Below are 20252 nucleotides of genomic sequence, written 5' to 3' on the forward strand. Positions count from 1 at the left end.
ATAATAATAATAATACATAATAATACATAACAATTATAATAGCAGTTCTATCTTTCTGCCTGGCAGAAAGAAGAGGCTGGATTAGATGACCTTTGGGGTTCCCTTCCAACTTTCTGAGTCTTATAATAATAATAATAATGTATAATAGTAGTCTCCTGGAGTGACTGCAGGTGTAATAAAATCCTTCTCGTATTTTCTGTTGGTCATGGGAGTTCTGTGTGTTAAGTTTGGCTCAATTCCATCATTGGTGGAGTTCAGAATGCTCCTTGTAATTCATAATTTTGGGATCTAATTTTCCCTAACGATTCCTCATACATCAAAACTGTTCCTATCTACCCAAAATGGTTTGGATCATGGTCCTAAAAGATGGGATGACCCCACAGCTCAAAAGTTCCATATTTTCTTTCCATCCATGTAGTTTCAAACATAAAAATACTGCTGTATTTCACACAGTCAAGCAAGAGCTTATTACTAATGAAATTGCTAGTTATGGATTTCAACTGCAGCTATCTTCTTCCACAGCCGCTTTAAAGCTTTTAGTTTTTATTTAAAAAGCTTAATTGGAAGTTTTTATTACTCCCAATTAAGCTTTTTAATTAAAAGGGGAAGTTGAAGGAAGCTGGAGGCAACTACTACTGAAGCTCATATTTGCTCCCCACCCCACCCTGAAACACTGAAGGGGGGAAATGTTTTCATAAAATTGCAACTGTCAGCCAGCTGCAGCTTTCAGTAATGCTCACTGCTGGTCCTATTTACCTTGCCAGGGGCACTTTGTGAATGCAGAGACAGACACGACTAATTGGAAAAACAAGGCAGCAGCTTTATCCATTATTATAAAGCAATTAAACCCATTCCACCAAGGCAAAGTACATATCACAGGAAAACATCCGTCCAATTCCATCCTTCCTGATCTGTCTGCTTACTTCTCCAGGCTGCAAGCCTCAATGAAAGTACTCCTGACAAATTGCCATTTATTTCATTGCAATTTACTGCAAAGGGGGTGCATTTTGTGGGGGATCAAGCTCCTGCTGGGAAAGACATACAGAGCTATGGTGAGATTTCAATCCTCCAAACAACATTGTACTTTTCTGTTCCTTTTCCACATACATAGATCCTTATTTTGGTATAATAATTTTCTTTTCTGCTTTTGTTTTGTTTTGTTTTTAGGAAATAGGATGTACAAAGGTTTGCCAATTTCATTGTGGAAGAACTTGATTTTTTTTAAAAAAAATCTGAATTCAATTGAAAATGAAACTGACAGATGTCCTATTTTATTCACATTGTTCTCCCTGCTGTCTAGTGATAATAGAAAGAATGTTTGTAAAATAGTCAAAACATATTTCTAGATTGTCAAGAATCCTGATGAGAAGTATCCTGGACTGTTAAGAATCTGTGTAGTCAGGATTTCTTCTATGCAAAGCCTGCACGGGTTTACATCTTGTTTACAACAAATGGAAAATGCTGTAGTCAGAAATCCAATCTGCTCAAAATCTACACATGGTGCTCTGTGTGTACAGAAAAATAATGCTTTCTGCACAAAACAATAAAATTTAAATTTTGCATTGAATTATGGCTGTTATTATTCATCAGTGTAGCATACATGGCCATTTATAAGTAAAACACCAACCCACAAATATCCATCATTCCCTGCCCTCAGCTACACAATTTAAACATGATACAAAAAAAGGGAGACGGCTCTTGAAATGGTGGTAGGTCTTTCATATACTTCTGGGCCTAGGCATGATGGAACTGTTCCTGTCTCTTCTTCCTTACCTTGAAGGCCAGGGCAGTGACAGCTAGGATGGATGGGAGGGCTTAGGCATCATGGAACTATGCATTCTTCTTCTATTCTCCCTTCAAGATTAGTGCAGTGCCAGGTGGAATAGAAGGGAAGACATTTCATCTGCTTCTGAGGCTACATCTGCTAGAACTGTGTATGACTGGGCAGTGGCAATTGGAATGGAGAGGAGAGCCTTTCATCTGCATCTGTTTCCAATGGTATTGTACCTGTATCTTCTCCTCTTCCTCCAAGGCCAGGGCACTGATAACTCCACTGGAAGGGAGGGCCTTTCATCTGCTTCTGGGCCTAGGCATAATTGAACATTTTCTAGAAAGTGAGAATATAGCTATAATAACTAGGATTCAGAAAAGTTTTACTTCTGAACAAAAGTAGGAATTGTATGTCCTTCCAGATGTGGTCCTACAGATATCATTCAACTCTCCTTGTAGACACTGTTCAACTGTAATCCTCAACAACCAAGCCAACATAGAGAATATTAGGTGTGAATCAAGAAGCTGGGCAAGCCTGGGCAGAATCAGCCAGTCACCACTCATGAAATGTTATAAGTGGAGGGCTATGAGGGAAACTAGAGACAACTGGAAAATCTGAATAGCATTTTGACGACCTGAGATTATAGAGAGTTCGGAGAGTTGTTTGTCTTAAACTGAGATATTAACCTTTACTGTGTATGGAACCAGCATCACACTCAATGTTACAATATAGCTTCACTGTTTTTTATCTACAGTTCTATATTAATACTTTAATTCAGTAATTAATACAGAAAACTAGTTACATGTTACTGTACTGAACCCATTTATCAACACAGTCACTTATCCTGTGTATGTACTTGTCACCTTGAGGCTCAAGTCCCAGATCCAGAGATGAACCTTGAGAGGTTAGAACTTTAAGGTCAACCTGAACATGGTATCTATCACAATGGAGAATTCCAGCAGTGTCAATTCATCAACTGAATGTCAATTTCTACTGCCCTAAAATCTAACAGCCAGCATGACTTCTGACTGACCTTAAGAAACTGAGTAAGTTTCTTAATAGTCATTTTTTTTCCAAATTTTGCTAGGAAACAATGGAATGTTGACAGGTAAGAGTAGTGATTGTGGATGAAGTATATTTATAATGTTTATTTTAAAATTATATAAATAATTATTCCTTGTTTTGTGTTTTTAAACCAACTCCAACATATGATTTCTTCTGCTAGAATTTTCTTGGAAAACAATATTTTTGGAAGGGAAGCAGGAGGTCCCAGTGTGTTCCTTTAAGGCTACTAGTGTATGACCTGCCGAAATCATCCAACGGGTTTGCATAGCTGAGTAGGGATTTAAATCTTGGTTTTCCAGAGTTGTAGGACTCTAGCACATGCACCTACCATCCCACTAATATCATGTTATCATTGAGCATCTTCAGTTTTGTACATTTGCACCAATTTACCATTCTATAGTCTCAAATCTATAATCTGAACTCCCTCATAATCCAGCCTTCCTACACTACTGTTGTTCCTTAGGGTTTTGTTATGTTTATATTTAGCTTGACTGTGTAATTTCTATATTTTTTAAAAAAGCAGATAAATATAAAATCAAAGGAAAAAACCATCTTAGAAAGAGCAAGTCAGGGAGAGGGGAAAGAAGAATCCTAGCACTTGGTATCACATTATTACCAGCATACTGGTCTAGAAACAAAGAAAGCCGTCACATTATGGTACGTGACAGGATCATTGTGGGATTGGGAGCTATTGGAGAGAGAACTGAGAGTGTGAGAGGCAAGTTGACATGATGCACATAGCATCATGCACCAGGGACTATATGGTCCAACTGTAATGCCAATTTGGCTAACTTGTGTGATAAAGTCCCTTGTCTGAAATTCAAACAATGAACCACCCTGGCTCTCCGTAAATAACTGTAATTAATTACAGTATATTATTTATTTAGTCATTTATCCTGCTACTCAATTTTTAAAGCTCCCCAAACAATCTTTGTACAATAAAGATAACCAAGCCAGTCTCTCCTCGATGTCTGCAAAGGGGCGGGGGAGGGGGATGGAGAAGGATGAAAATTGCAAATAATCTTGCAACATAGCTGGTAGCATAACCCATCCCAATTCCCTCAGCTGTAGCCTGTTAGATTGGAAAACTGGAAGCTTGGAACTAATATAGCTAGATGTTTCAAGGGCTCTTAGGTGCAATCCTACCTAGCTTCCACATTTCTCATCTGATGCAATCATGCTGTTAGCTATTTCTATACAGTGACATTCAGTTTTGTCTTCTGGGTATGCTTCGGTTTTCAACAAACAATTTGATACTGTGCTCTGTTTTTCAACTCCTTTTAAACCCTCTGAGTTACTCATCTTATAGAATAGACATTTCTGGCTGTTTAGATTTATTACTGTTCTTGTAGACATTGGCTTATATCCTAAGATTCTCTGATTCAACCTAATGGTGTCTGGACTGTTGCCTTTCTGTTAGCCATCAGCTAATGGTTCAACAATAAGTTTCCAGGGAAGAAAGAAGCACTTTTAGCCAATGGTTAGAAATATGGTATTAGCATCTGATTCCTGGAAACACCATGCCAAAATATATAAAATTCACTTAAGCAATTTAAGAAAATTCACAGAAAGAGAAATTGCTTGCCGTGCCTTCCTACCCACAAAGTCATCTGGAAGAACAAGGTCCCTATTGAACAGAACAGGATGGGCCATAAAGTTGTGCTGGGGAAGGAATAACAGGAAACCTTATTTCGTTCATATCCTTAGCTTATCTTGGGATCCAAGGAATTACTTTTAATTTATTAAAGTCAAAAACACAGTTTACAGCTCTCTCGATGAGAAAGAAAAGTGGTTATTCTTGCCATTATATTCATATTAGAAAAAATGAAATGCAAAGATACGGAATTGGGGATGCCTAGCTCGACAGCAGCACATGTGAAAAAGATCTTGGAGTCCTTGTGGACAAGTTAAACATGAGCCAGCATTGTCATGTGGCCAGGGGAAAAAGCCAATGGGATTTTGGCCTGCATAAATAGGAGTATAGTGTCTGGATCCAGGGAGGTCATGCTACCCCTCTATTCTGCTTTGGTCAGACCACACCTGGAATACTGTGTCCAGTTCTGGGCACCGCAATTAAGGAAGATGTTTGACAAGCTGGAAAGTGTCCAGAGGAGGGTGACTAAAATGATCAAGGGTCTGGAGAACAAGCCCTATGTGGAGTGGCTTAAAGAGCTGGGCATGTTTAGCCTTCAGAATAGAAGGCTGAGAAGAGACATGATGACTATGTAGAAATATGTGAGAGTAAGTCATAGACAGGAGGGAGCAAGCTTGTTTTTTTGCTGCCCTGGAGACTGGGACACAGAAAAATGGCTTCAAACTACAGCAAAGGAGATTCCATCGGAACATTGGGAAGAACTTCCTGACTGTGAGAGCTGTTCAGCAGTGGAACTTTCTGCCCCAGAGAGTGGTGGAGGCTGCTTCTTTGGGGGCTTTTAAACAGAGGCTGGATGGCCATCTGTTGGGGGTGCTTTGAATGCGATTTCCCTACTTCTTGGCAGGGGGTTGGACTGGATGTCCCATGAGGTCTCTTCCAACTCAAGGATTCTATTATTCTTATTTGGTTTCAAAGACTAAAAGTCTGGGTTATTTATAGTTTGGCTTCTGACAAGAAGATGTAATCAATGACTACAAACTTATTACATTTTTAACATACTATTTAAATAAATAAATAAATAAAAGTTCAAGAATGCCAGGTAATAATAATGCAATGCTACAAAATAGCTAGACCAGAAAAGGGTAATGATATGCTGAAGCCAGAATCCCATTCCATTATATAATAGATTTTGCCATTGTTCTGGGCAATCATCCAGCTCTGCGTGGATGGAAAAGAGGTGAATGCTAGCTTTAACAGTTGGCTTCATGATTATTAGTGGTAACATTTGAGATGAAATAGAAGACTCAGCATCCTTTTAAGGATGAAAGGACGTCGTTTGAAAGGAGTGAAAAGAGAGTGATAAGCAGTCTTTCAGCAGTAGGTGATGTAGGTTTTTCTTATTATGATGCTTTAGGTAATGATCACCAACTGTCCAAATTCCCAATTAATTCTGCCTGATGGAGAACACCAGCTATATAACTCTTGTATCTTTGCCAATAGGCTTCTATTTGATGCTGTTTGAAATCTGAATCATGGTGACAGTTCAACATTTGATGCTTGCTGAGGATGCTGGGTATGTTATCAGCTTTGCATTTGCTAATCATTTTACTTCCCATAGTGGTCTCTTGACCACTATGGTAAACCAAATTTTAAAAATGTTGGTCTTTCAAGCATGATTATCCTTGTGGCTGTTCACAATAAAGTTAAATGAGTTCAGTATTTCTTTTTAAAAAACGTATTTAAAGGAACTATTTTTAAATCTGAGTGGCTGGAAACCATATAATTTAAATAGGTCATGCTGTGGCTGCCATGGGAAAGACTTTGGCTTTTGTATGCAGTTTATTGTCAGTTGACTGTCTTTTTAAAACTACATGATTGCAAGTACAAAATAATACAATATAAATCAATCTGTCCACTTTATGTATTTATATGATACAGTTCCAAGAAAACAGAGGTGTTTAAATGAAACCTTTGATCTTCCAGACGGTGTGGATTTCTTTTCCAAGAAGCCCACCCAGCTTTAACAATGATAATGGGTTATGGGAATTGTCTTCAAACATTTGGAGAACCAAAGGCTCCTCATCTCTGCAACAAACAGCATTAAAATACAAATAAGTAGTAAGCAACAACAGCAAACCTACTCACAATCTTCTGGTTTACTGGAGCTCACAGAGTAGGAGACAGAATTGATTATAATCAAACTAATCACAATGTTTTGTTTACAAGTGGTTAGGCAATGACAACTTTCTTATCTGTCCCACAGTTTCATTCAATTTGCAACAGCAATGGCAGAAAAAGGAGAGAGAGAAAACAAGTGTAAATGTCCACAAATTCACACGTTAGAAATCATTCTGTTTAAAGAACCAAGTTATAAGCACCACATTTTTGTGGATTTTAAGGGCAATATGTAATAATAATTGATTTATAGTCCACCCTATTTCCCTGATGAATTATTATGACACCTGAGGCACAAAATTGTGCAAGCACTTCTCTTCCTGTATTGCAGTGAAAGTGCAATAATAATAAATTATGACAACCTTCTCATGACACCAAAAATATACCGTCTGACATGCCCTCTATATAAAGAAAGTACCCTTTGCATTCTCTATTCTGCCTGATTGTAGGGCATGAGGGCATCCAGTTCAACCCTTGGACATTAAGGGACATACAAAATCGAAGGCCTCCAAACAGATGGACATACAGCCTCTGTTAATGAACCCCAAAAGAAGAAGACTCCACCACACTTCGAGGCAACATATTCCACTTTCAAACAACTCTTACCATCAGGAAGTTCTTCCTAATGTTTAGGCGGAATCTTTTCCTGCATTTTCTTGTATCTTCAGTATTCCTCTTCCCTTAAGCCACTCCGCATAGAGCTTGCATCCAGACTTTTTACCATTTTGATCACCCATCCCTGGACATGTTCCAGCTTGCTAATATCTTCCTTGAAACATGGTGTTTAGAACTGGATACAGTGTCCCAGTTGATTCCTGACCAAAGCAGAATATAGTGTCACCTGTCAACTTGCGGACTCAGGGTTCAGTCCACAAGCTGTTAGAAGATGCTTCCCCATGTTACTCTCTGACTTTCCCCTGCACCTGTATTCATCTTTTACACTTCTTAATTACTTATTCATCATGTATTTATCACAAGTAAAGCAAAATATTATATCAATATCATTTTAATGTATTACCTCTCTATTTTATCCAATGTATAGATAATATATTCCATTAACTTTTTGTCAATATAAGTAGTGTTCTGTTTCCAAAAACCTTGTGGAGAAAAAGTGTTCAGGGCAAGGCTGTCTATGGCCTCATATGTATTCAGCACCACTGGAGCAGAAAAGAGGGAAATACATAGACTGTTAGATAATGCAAACAGTTAATATGAGGGAAATGACCAGCAAAGTCAGTACATATATTTTTATGAAAACGAGCATAAACCAATTCGCTGCTGCTAATGTATTTTCTCCATGAAACAGAATAATAACAAGGAAAAAAATCAGGAACTGAAAAACATTGGATTTGGGTTTAGTATAAATCAGGTGTTGAATGCAAAAAGGGAGTTTTGTCTGCTAACACATTTCAGCATAATAAGGTAAGGAAATGCTTGCTAGTGTTTTCAGTTTAAGAGCATGACAACAGTAACATTAGAAGTTACCAGCATGAAGAACAATTTAGAATGATTGTTATCTGCATTGTCTAAAATTGTGGATTGGCAGGATTAGATTGCTTTGCAGACCACATCAGTCCAAAGTCCACCAATTAGGCACACTGTTGGCAACACAAGATTGTAACTGTGGCAGCAGCTGAGGAAAAGGAAAGCGCCAAGGATGTGCAACTGAAACCAGCAGAGAGAAACAAGGGGAAGGAGCATGATTTATGTCATCTTAATTGGCTTTGCATTTTTGCTATAATTTCTAGGCAGTCTCATGCGAAGCATTTGTAACAATTTATTCAAACTCCAGAGTCAAGATAATTCTATAGCAACTACAAAGATTATACAAACAAAAAGGGACAAAGTATCTCTCAACTGTAATGTCTAAGTATGTTATATATGCTGAAACAGCAGTTTAGCATGGAAAGGAAGAAGCAAAGAACAGAACTGGTTCCAGTTTTGAGAGAGGAAACCATTATTGGAATAGTGGCCAGTGCCACTACTGAGGTGTTGTTTATTTTTTCATGTCAAAAGCATTGCATAAATAAATATAAAACTGATAAAATAGAGGGAGCACAAGTGGCTAAATAATTTTAGACCAAAAATGGGCAACAGTGACCACATTGTCTGTAACTTTAAACAATTCTTCCTCTGTTCATGAGGCAGGACATTGTGGGCAAGCATACAAATGCAGAGTTGTTTGTTCTGCTCCACAATCACAGAAAGTGGAGGATTCTTCTAGGTAGTGCCATTTTGCCAGGAAGTGCTGAATGCCCATTCACTTCTTGGAGAACTCACATTAGGGCAGAGGCAATGATAGTTCCTTCCAGACTGCAGCTTCTAAAACCCACAGCCAGCAGAGGCCAGGTATGGGATACTGGGAGTTGCGATTGAACATCTGAACGATTGCACAATTCCCAAACCTATATTAGGAGCTCGGACATGCTCCTAATATACATCAGCACACTGCTGAATGCTTTTCAAAGCCTTTATGGCTCAGTGGTTTTACAGCAAGCAATATTCTCTTCCTCAGGGTAAGCTATTAAGCAGAAGCTAGAAGGGAAAATGATAACAATGCTTTTCTGCTTGGCATTGTTGGCTGCAATGTAGTGGAATTTTACTGAAGAAATAAGGAATCACCAGATAACAATCCCCTCGTGGACTTTGGTTTTACTCTCACAACATTTATTTATTTATTTATTACAGGTTCTTATACCCCGCCCTTCTCACCCCGGGGGGGACTCAGGGCGGCTTACAAAAGCGAGGCACCATTTGATGCCCGCGTCACAAAGCAATCAATACAAAATTATTACAAATTCATAGTTAACAATTCATACATAATACCACTAAAATCAATAAAATCAATAAAAAACCCCATACAAACCCAATTCATCCCCCCACATGGTCAGCGTTCACTAACTCATAGATCTCATTCTCAGTGGCTTCATATGCCATAGCTCAGTGCCTGCAGAAAGAGCCAATTATTGTCAGTAAGTGTGAATAATACCAGGATAAAATGGTCCAAAGGATTGTTGTCATGTGGTCCTGTGTCATCTATATATTCAAATATCTTATTTGTTAAGGCCCTTCTAAAATATAGAGGTGCAATGAATCACTTTTCCCTGTGCAATTCACAGCATCCATCCTAAGTATCAGAACCCTCTGGAGTGTTCAGTAAGTAAACTTTCTTTCCTCGTTTCCTCAAAACTATTCTTTGAGAAAATGTTGTTTATAGTTCATAGCACACTCTCCAACAGCTATTGAGAGACTTCAAATGAAGATCTGTAGAGACTTTCATCCTCTCCATGCAGATTAAAAGCATCTCCCTGGAACACTAGACTGTCTTCTTATTTGCTAAATTGTTTCTGATTCCTGCAGCACCATGGAGAGTCATTTTCAGACTTTGTTCAACTGAACGAACTCAATGAACAGAAAGGAGACAGGGCTGCTACAAAAATGTGTTCATAATCATACTTGCAAGAGCACACTGCCATTTAAGCTTTCATACTTTGTGTGTTCTGCTTCCTTGTTGTGCCTATATAGCATGCTGCCTGCAGCAAACTGTATCATAATCATATCAAGAAAGAGCTACTATAACAGGCTCCACAAAGGACTGACTTTGAAAAATGATTGGGAACTGCAAATGAAACAGGATGTGGCCACCAGCTAATTGACTGGAGTTAGCCATACTTTAAATTACCCTTACAACTACTGCATTTGCTCGCTTATCTTTCACACAGATGGTTGTTAGTAAAAAGAACAGATTCACTTTTTACTTTTAACACTTTTTTACATGTTTAAAACAAAATGGGGAAAATTAATAGGCTTTTTAACTTTCCTTTTTATTTTTCAGCCTTTGTTTGCCCAGTCTTGCTGATATTCAGTAGATATCTTGAGAGCATTGCAGAATATTTCACATTCTTGCCGCTTGAAAAGAAAAACCCCAAAGTTACTAACAGAAGAAGGAGTCTCTTCTTTCTCCATTCATTGACATCAATAAAAATGATGCCAATATAAAGATAATGAATACAAAAGTAACACAAAAATTCAGGTAATTATAATTAAACAAATGTTTATTGAAAGTAAAAAAAATGTATTTACAGTGCACATTCATATTTCTTATTCTGATAATGTTGAACATGTGAAATAACAACACAGCACCCAAGGCCTTCTTATCTCCAGAAGTAACAACCAGTGTAATGTAATAGAGAAAAAAGAATTACAATTATATTGTGTCACATAAAGAGCCCAAAAAAACTCATTGCTGTCTGATTTATTCAAGCTACAATAGAGACTACTTAATCCATACATCAGAGGTATAGACGTACAAAAGCAAATTACCATCAATATTAATAACATATCCATTGCATAGCAGCCAACATTTCACAGATTAAAAACTAAAATACATATGTATTTTAGTTTTTCATCTGTGAAAAAAAACCTAAAATACGTATGTCCAAGCAATATGAGAGTGTAACCAAGATGGAGAATACATAATTGACATCCCTGTTCTGCTCAGCAGACCTAAAAAGAATAAAACCAATTTTCAGATACATTTATTTTTTGAAGAAACTGTGAAATACATAGCAATGCACATAACAGTGTACATCTTCAGCAAATCTGAAATTATTTCAAAACTATTTGGGTGTAACTACAGAGATCAATCCAATTGTTCATCCCAACTAGAACAGAGCAATAAAGCAATGGGCACTTGGTAAATCAATACTAATGTAAGTTGCATTTATTAAACTCTAATAAATGAATTTAAGCCTCCAAGTAACCAGCAGCTACAGTTAAATAAGATGCAGACTAAAACCTTATGGGACATTGCAATGAAGCACCTGCACATAAACATAACAATTGGGTAAGGATGTAGTATGCGTAATGGGCTATAGAAGCCATTCATTGCATTTGCTGCAGTGGGGTGATAGAAATACAAAAAAAGCTGGTCAATATGGAGTTATTCTAAGACAAGGGCTAAGTAAACACTATGATTCTCAACTCTGACTCTTTGTCCTAAAGTGAAGGCTAAATGAACTACTTACTGCCAGAAAACCTCTATGACAGATTGGTCACACAATGGCAGTAATAGGTCCTCCTCTGAATTTCAGTGGCAGGAGGGGTGGGGAGTAAGATGAATCACTCAAGCCAATTTCGGTGCATTCTCAAAGGCAAAGTAGAGAGAAAAATAGAGCAGGAATCTCTGAAATAGAGCAAACCCTCCTGAATGCCCTTTCTGAACAACAGAGCAAACACTCATTTATTATATTTGTCAGGATAACAAATCATGGTAGCACAAGTGAGAGGATGCCAATTCTTGGAAGGACATAGCAAAAGCATTTTGAGAGATGTGAGGCAAACACATTGCCTAATGAAGAACAATGGAAAGGGATGCTCTATTAAGCCACTAATCACTAGTCTGTTCTTTTCATGATACTTGGAAGAAATGTATGATGAAGAATGGGAATATATGTACACAGATGTTCGAAAAAACCAGCAAAAATTTGGAAAGGATAAAAGGAAAGATAACAAATTCAAAAGAACCATGCAAGTTTTGCATGAGTAAACATGTATTAGGGTCAGAAAAAGGCTTACTTGGAAAAGCACTGCAAGATTATTATTAGTTTTATTGTTATTATATGTACCATTTCTTTTTCCTTCAAAATAGGGTTTCGAGGCAGTATACAATTCTGAAAAGATCAATAAAGCTAAAAACAATTAGTGAGCATGAAAACTGAATTAAACTATTCACAGTATTAAAACAATGAAAATGTACGCGTTCAAAGATAATGAAATTTAAAAGATTAAACGCAATTCAAAAAGATTAAACACAATTCACAATGCAAAAAGATTAAATACAATTCAAAATAATTCAGTTTAAAACAATACAGCATTCTATTCCATTGTTGACCAACTATATGAAGTAACAAGACTACACTCCAAAATTGGGTTGAATAAGCCCACATAATTGTTTAAGAGAGAAGAATCACAGAGTCAGAAGAGAACCCAAGGGCCACCTAGCCAACATTCCACTGTGCAGGAGTATATAGCTAAGACAAATATAGCCATTCAACCACTATTTAAAGACTTCCAAAATTAGGGAGTCCACCATCCACCAGGGAAATCTATTCCACTGTCAACAGCTCTTACAGTAAAATGTTTTTTTCTCATATTTCTCATTGCAACCCATTGGTTCATGTTCTAATCTCTGGAGCACCGGAAAACAAGCTGCCTCCATCTTCTACATGTCATCTCTTAAAATATTCAAAGATAGCTATCATGTTCTCTCTCAGTCTTCTCTTTTCCAAGCTGAGCATACCCAGTTCCCTATGTTGTTCTTCATAAAACTTAGTTTCCATACCTTTGATCATCTTGGTCACTCTTCTCTGGATATATTCCAATCTGTTGATGTCCTTGAATTTCAGTGTCCAGAATTGGACATAGTAGTATTTTACTATTTCCTTCTGTGTGGACACTGTATCCTTCTGATGCTGCTGATTGGCTTTTTTGGAAACTGCATCACACTGTTGGTTCATGGTTAGCTTGTGGTCTACACAAAACTCTAGAGCATTTTCACATTTACAGTTATCAAGCCAAGCATTATTCATCCTATATTTCTAAATTTCCTTATTATTCCTAGATGTTGCACGTTGCATTTATTCCTGATGTAATCTATTTTATGAGTTTCGACCAGTCTTGCCAGTCTGTCAAAATCATTATGAAGTCTCTCCCTGCCTTCTGTAGAATTAGCAACCCCTACCCGCCATTTGGGGTCCATCTTCAAATTTAATAAGCCAGCCTTTTGTTCCATCACTGAAATGTTAAACAGCACCATTCTCTGTCGTATTACAACTCACTCTGTAAACTGGCATTTCAGTTAGGATAATGAAAAGTCAGGGTAATGTAAAGTCAAGCCATTTTTACACTTGTGGGGACTGCAAACAGGAGAAAGGATCACCCCACAAGGCATAAAATCAGTTGGCTTGCATTGCTGGGTCTGATATTTGCTTATCTGTTGATCCAGTTATGGAACGAGATCCCAAAAGTGTTAGGAATGAGGGGTCCCAAATCCTTATGTGGCCTTTTCTTTGATCACTCATCACTGAAGCCTGTGCTGAGGTTGCAAAACTGAATTTTAATTGCCTGGCTGAAGAAGCCACATTCTGGAATACTCTGAGATGGCTTCTTATTTCTCTTTACTTGAAGACACAAGCTTGGCTGGATTCTTATTACTTCTGTTCCACAACACAAAGGCCCAGTTGGATGTCTTGGGATTCTAGTTATGCTTAATCAGAAAGCTTGCTGGCTTGATTCCCAGATAGTTCTTACAAAACATGATAGTTCTTTCTGAAACATTTCTACTAAAGCTATCAATCCTTTAACCCAGGGGTCCGCAAAGATTTTAAACAGAGGGCCAGGTCACAGTCCCTCGAACTGTTGGAGGGCCGGATTATAATTTGAAGAAAACATGAATGAATTCCTATGGACACTGCATATATCTTATTTGTAGAGCAAAAACACTTTAAAACAATACAATAATTAAAATGAAGAACAATTTTAACAAATATAAACTTATTAGTATTTCAATGGGAAGTGTGGGCCTGCTTTTGGCTGATGAAATAGGGTTGTTGTTGTTGTGTGCTTTTAAGTCATTTCAAACTTAGGTTGACCCTGAGCAAGGGCTAGGTAAATGACCTTTGAGGGCTGTATTTGGCCCTCGGGCCTTAGTTTGAGGACCCCTGCTTTAACCTTTAGTTACAATGCACAAAAGCTGAAGTAGTAAATGTATTGTTGACAGACTCTATAATGGATGACCCATTACAACTGAACCAGGTTGTGGGACAAATATGAGCCTTAGGACCCTTCCACACATCCATATAACCCATAATATCAAGGCAGAAAATCCCACAATATCTGCTTTGAACTGGAGTATATGGAAGTGTGGACTCAGATAACGCAGTTCAAAGCAGATATTGTGGGATTTTCTGCCTTGGTATTCTGGGTTATATGGCTATGTGGAAGGGCCCTCAGTTCTGCATATTGTGGCAATTGTGTCTAGAAAAAAAACATATTAAACACAGAGATAGTATAGTAATGATAAGGAACTAAATGGATGTAAGATTTTGCATGATTTTAACAGGTCAGAAAATTGACCACTTTATCGTTGGTTGTTTGTTTGTTTGTTTGTTTCTGCCATAACTTTCCTAATGTGATTTAAAGTAATTCATATTAGAAAAGATATTCATAAAACTGCATTAAATATAAGCATGAATTTTAGGTAAAACTAATTACAGTAAAATACCATTTCAAAATATTAGTCAACAACAAATGCTTTAAAAAACTTTTTCAATTAAAAGTTAAGAACAAGTTACATAAACAGAAACAAAAGCAAAGCAAGCAAAAGAACACAAAAAAAAAGATAAGACCTAAAATAAAATAAAATGCATCTAATTGAAATGTATTATTGATAGAAAGTGGTACATTTTATAATGAGATAATATATTCTTTTATAAAACTCTACTTAAAAAGTCAGTAAGCAATTTCTGGGTAAAATTATATTTCTAGTCTTGACAGCCCATGCACAGAAGCAGACATGCCCAGTGTTATAATATGATTAAAATGTAAGGCAAGTTTCTCCCACCCTGTATGCACCAAAAAAAAGGAAAAAGAAAAGAGAAAGAAGATCAAAAGCTCCAGATGCTCCAACATGTTTCACTGGAGAAACTGCCAACCATATCAGACATGAACAGAATATAATTAGGTTATACGTAACAAAATCTATGATCATAATGAAGAACTGTGAGCAAGTAGATGGCTAAATGTTTTAGCATTTCATTAATGAATGTTGCTAGTGATTAGGAAGAAGGATTTTATTTCTTAAAATAGAAATGGTGAAGTTGAAAGCGTTCCAGGTACAGAATGCATAATTTCCTTGTATTTGAATGCATGCTTGGCTTAACCACGTCCAAGGAAAAATGCTGGCTTGTCAGAGGCATTTGGATCTATTTGACTACATTTATGCTTTGTCTTATAGTCACCTGGCTCAGTTCTTGTACATGTGTAATCAAACCTACTGGAACTCTGCAATATAAAAGATCCAAAAATCCTGCATGTGGCATTTTAAAAACTGTAAAAACATTGGTTTAACATTTGTACAGGCACTCTTCACTTGCATGCTTTATGATTTGCATGCTTTGTCCTTCCAATTTGGTTACCAAGGGAGTTCATCTGGATTTGTAATATTATGTTTGGGTCAGTTCCAAGAAAGGAATCAGGAAGTGCTTAAGAAAATAGAAGACTAAATTAATTATGAAAAGCAAGGATTTTTGTATAGGGGCAATGGGGCAGAGAAGGTGATCCAGAATCATCACTCATACTACCTCTATGACATGTAGCATTCTAAAAATAAAAACATATACATATTAATTTTATTATATAATATGTTCCTAATTATAATTAAGGACAAGAATATTTTTGAACATGTTTGTAGGGTGAGATCAGAAAAGTTGTCTATGTTCCAGAGTTGCAATTAGAAAGGAAGAGAGTAGAGGTTAGAAACTTCCTACAAGAAAGCCAAATTTCTTGACCTTTGTACATGGCTTTACTTGTAACTATACAAGTGGAGAAGACCAATTTTTTCATGTTTGTGGGGTGGGATGTGTGGGGAGGGAGTAAGAGGTACACAAATTGTGAAATGTATTTATTTTGTGTCAAAAGCATTGCATAAATAAGTATAAATGTATTGTTGAAAACTTCCATGGCTGGAATCACTTGGTTGTTTCTTCTAGAACATGGCAATATAGCCCAAAAAACCTACAACAACCCAATAAGTATAAAACTGATAAAATAAAGGGAACAGAAGTGGCTAAATAATTTTAGACCAAAAACAGGCAACAGCAACCATGTTGTCTGTAGCTTTAAACAATTCTTCCTCTGTGCATGAAGCAGGGCATTGTGGGCAAGTATACAGATGCAGTGTTGTTTGTTTTGCTCCACAGTCGCACAAGGTGGAGGATTCTTCTTGGTAGTGTCATTTTGCCAGGTTGTCTTCTGATCTGCCAACTCCACTTCTGAGTCTGTTCAAGAACTTCCAAGTTGCCCATTCTTGGTTTGCCCCTGGAGGCAGGCCCTTCAGGGGCAATTGCAAAATGATGAACTATTAATTAGTGGGAGAAAAATATTTTCTTGCTGTTAGAAGAGTTAGATGTCACAAATCCTTAAAATAAAACAGTCAGACCTCATCAAATCCTGTTTTCTTCCAATTAAGGTTCTCAATGGAGATAGCCCAAGGCATTCTACCACCCAAGATAAAGGAGAAGATGGCACTTCAATCAATTTCTTGTATAAAAGATGACTGTATTGGCAGCTGACTCTTACTTTAACCTTATAAAAATCACAGCTTCTTCTACCAATTAGTGATATGCAGGCTTAGAAGATTTGGGAATATTAGTGGAGATCTGCCACATTGACTTTATTATCTGTCCACAGAGACAGTCTATTTAAATGGTAGTCAGAATGGATCTCAGAGGGCACCTATTGAGTATTTGACACTAGACAACCAGGTTACCTGCATTTTCCCCTGCCCTAAGATGGTCTTTCAAGCAGGTATTCACCTAGCCTGAATGAAAGTCTGTATTATCCTTTAAGTCATCTCCCTCCCATCTGCTTACCATCCTTTGCCTGCTTGTGCCCCCCTCCATCCCCACCCTTTTGCCTCCTTTTTGCCTCTTACAACTGTAGAGCAGAGCTTTTAGCAGTTGGCAAGTCCAAGATCAATGGGGTGCTGCTCTGGGGCTTAATATGAATTCTGAAGTCACTATTCAAGGTTGTGAACTTATTTTGGGGGATTGGGTTCATCATCTTGAACACATCCTGTTAAATTTCAGACTAAAAGTCAAAGCAGATTTTCTACTTGACTGACACTGGAACCACTAATCTCCAATGAATGCTGAAGAGCTACTGTGCATTTGATACTCTTTTACTGGAAACTTCTTATAAAGGGGGATTCCTTGTATTAAAGGGGGATTCCCTGTATTAAGATGAAGCAGCAGAGTCCCCTTGTTAGCAGAGCTTGGAACATTATTTAAAAAATAATAATCCGTAGGTTTCTGCCTCTTGGTTGTGAAATAATACATTACTAACGTGCTACTTCTACTTCCTTTATTTGAAGTGCTTAAAATACAAAATGATCCAAATCTCTCCCCTTGAAAACAATGTTTATGGATCAGTAAATAATTATTAGTTATTCCACTAATAAGGTCATGACATTCCAATTGTTATATTATTTTTAATGGTATCATTATGCCCTCATTGCCCTATAAAGGAATAGATCTCAGGTGCCATAATTACTTGTACAGTGTTCCTTCCAAGCGTTGCGTGTTAAACAGCCCGCTTTGCACTCTACTGCTATGCGGTACAGCCCTAGCCATTCAAGTGTCCATATCCTCTGAATATTATCTGTATGGTATAAGATCTGATCTGAAATATCATCTTGAGATATCTGCCCCCATTTTGAATCATTCTATAGAAGCACCATGGAAACCACATCCTTTTTTATATCTGTCATTGAAAGAAAAGTTTAATCTTTTACTGCTTATTGAAGCATGGGCTGCTAATGGAATGTGACCCCCTTACAAACCATCAGATTTGATTTGAAATGTATGTTTTCATTTCTATCCTGTCTTTCTACTGCCTAGACCAGCCTTCCCAACCTGGTGACCCACATTACAGATTGCAATACCCATTATTCATCCCCAGCTGTGTCCATTAGCTATCCTGGCTTAAGGAAACTGGAGTACATTGTTTAACATGATCAGAAGGCATCAGCTTAGGGAACTCTGGCCTAACTTAACTTACAGATGTTTGAAATAAACCGCAAGATGTTTTTGAAATGCTGTCCATAAAAATCCAATAAGATTTAAATACAATATCAAGGAAGGTTTTAAAAAAGCCTTACCAAATTGAAATGTCTTCTCCAACTATATAAACAGATAGGGGCAAGAGTTCCATAACACGGAGCAAAGATTACCATAACACCTTTTTCCCTTGATAATGCTTTTCGGAGAAAATTTCCCTTCTGAGGGATAAATTTCTCTCACTTCCTATTGTCTCACCCCTGTTCTTAACTATGAAGTCTTTGTGTTGGATGTTTGTAACTTGGGAACGGCCTGTATAGAAGTTCTTGATAGTTTAAAAGGCTACCTTTTGATCTGCTTGATACACAAGACAACTTTTTCAATTTTGCTGCAGTCCTTTCAGACATCATCTTCCTACAGAACAGTGCCACCCAGAGGCTAAGTTAGAACATAAATAAATGTTCCTACTACAAAGGCAAGAACTTTATTGCATTCTAGTATGAATCTGTAGGCATCAGGGAACTGTTAGGGTATTTCAAGTTGATCAACATGTTGTCAAGCTGTTCATTTTTGACAAAAAGAGCACAGTTTTGCCTGCAAAAAAGTCCCAAATTCATAATTCCACCATCTTCAGTTTTTGTTTTTAAATCAAGTATCAGAAATGAGAAAAGTATTTTGCTTATTTTTAAAAAAAGATATTAGGTACCTAAATCAGCACAATTGAACTTTTTGTGTTTATCCACAAAGTGTGTTCTGAGAGGACAGGGGAGTAAAAAACAAAAGGAAGGAAGAAATAGAAATGTTCGGGACTTCATTACTAGAGCATCTATCCACTTTAAATCCGGTTGCTGCCTCCTGCAGAATTCTGGGGTTTGTAATTTAATGAGGCACAAAACTTCTCTGTCTGAGCAGTTTAAAAGACCTTCCCTAAACTACAAACCCTAGAATTCTGCAGGAGGTAGAAACTGTTTTTAAGGTGGATCCATGCTCTGGTCCAGTGGTTCCCAACCTGTGGTCCGTGGACAACCAATGATCCACAAGAACTAAAATATGTTCCACAACCTCACCATTATTACACCATTGCAATGAGAGCGACTGGTCTCACAATACCATCTTATAGTGCTGGGGCTTATTATAGTTTCCTGTGCGCAAGTAGTTGGTGAATACTGGATGGCATATATTCTATATCAGAAACTAGAGGTGATGTGATCTATTCAATGCAATTTTCTGAATCAGCACCCCAAATAACCAAACCGAATCTGAAGTTGACAAAAACTGATTTGTAACCTTTTCAATACTAATGTTGGATAGTCCCTGGTCAAGTGGTCCCTAGACAAAAAAAGGTTGGGAACCACTGCTGTAGTGTGATGACACCCACAGCTCTTCCTGGATTCTGATCGCTGGTAACTTCTGAGAGGAATCTGTTTTCCATGGACTCTGAAGGTTCTGGATTCCTATCAGATAACGGCAATATGTACACTGTCAAATGAATTCAGTTTGATACCACTTTAACTGCGGGTTGTTGCTTCACAAGGTCTTTACCCTGTTTTGCCAATTAGTACTGGTGCTTCACCAAACTACAACTCCCATGATTCTGTAGCATTTAGCCATGGCAATTAAATTGGTGTCGGACAGCTTTCATTCGACAGTGTAGAAGCACCCAAGCAGGGCATGTCTTCTCTGCTGAAATCCTTTTAGATGAACAGACCAGAGACTGAGCATAAGGATTTCCAGTATGCAAAACATGTATGCTCCAACTGAACTACAATGCTTGACCTGACTTAGAGAAAAAAACAAAATATATAATGAG

This window comes from Anolis sagrei, chromosome 4, assembly GCF_037176765.1.
Source record: "Anolis sagrei isolate rAnoSag1 chromosome 4, rAnoSag1.mat, whole genome shotgun sequence".
Classification (NCBI taxonomy): Eukaryota; Metazoa; Chordata; class Lepidosauria; order Squamata; family Dactyloidae; genus Anolis; species Anolis sagrei.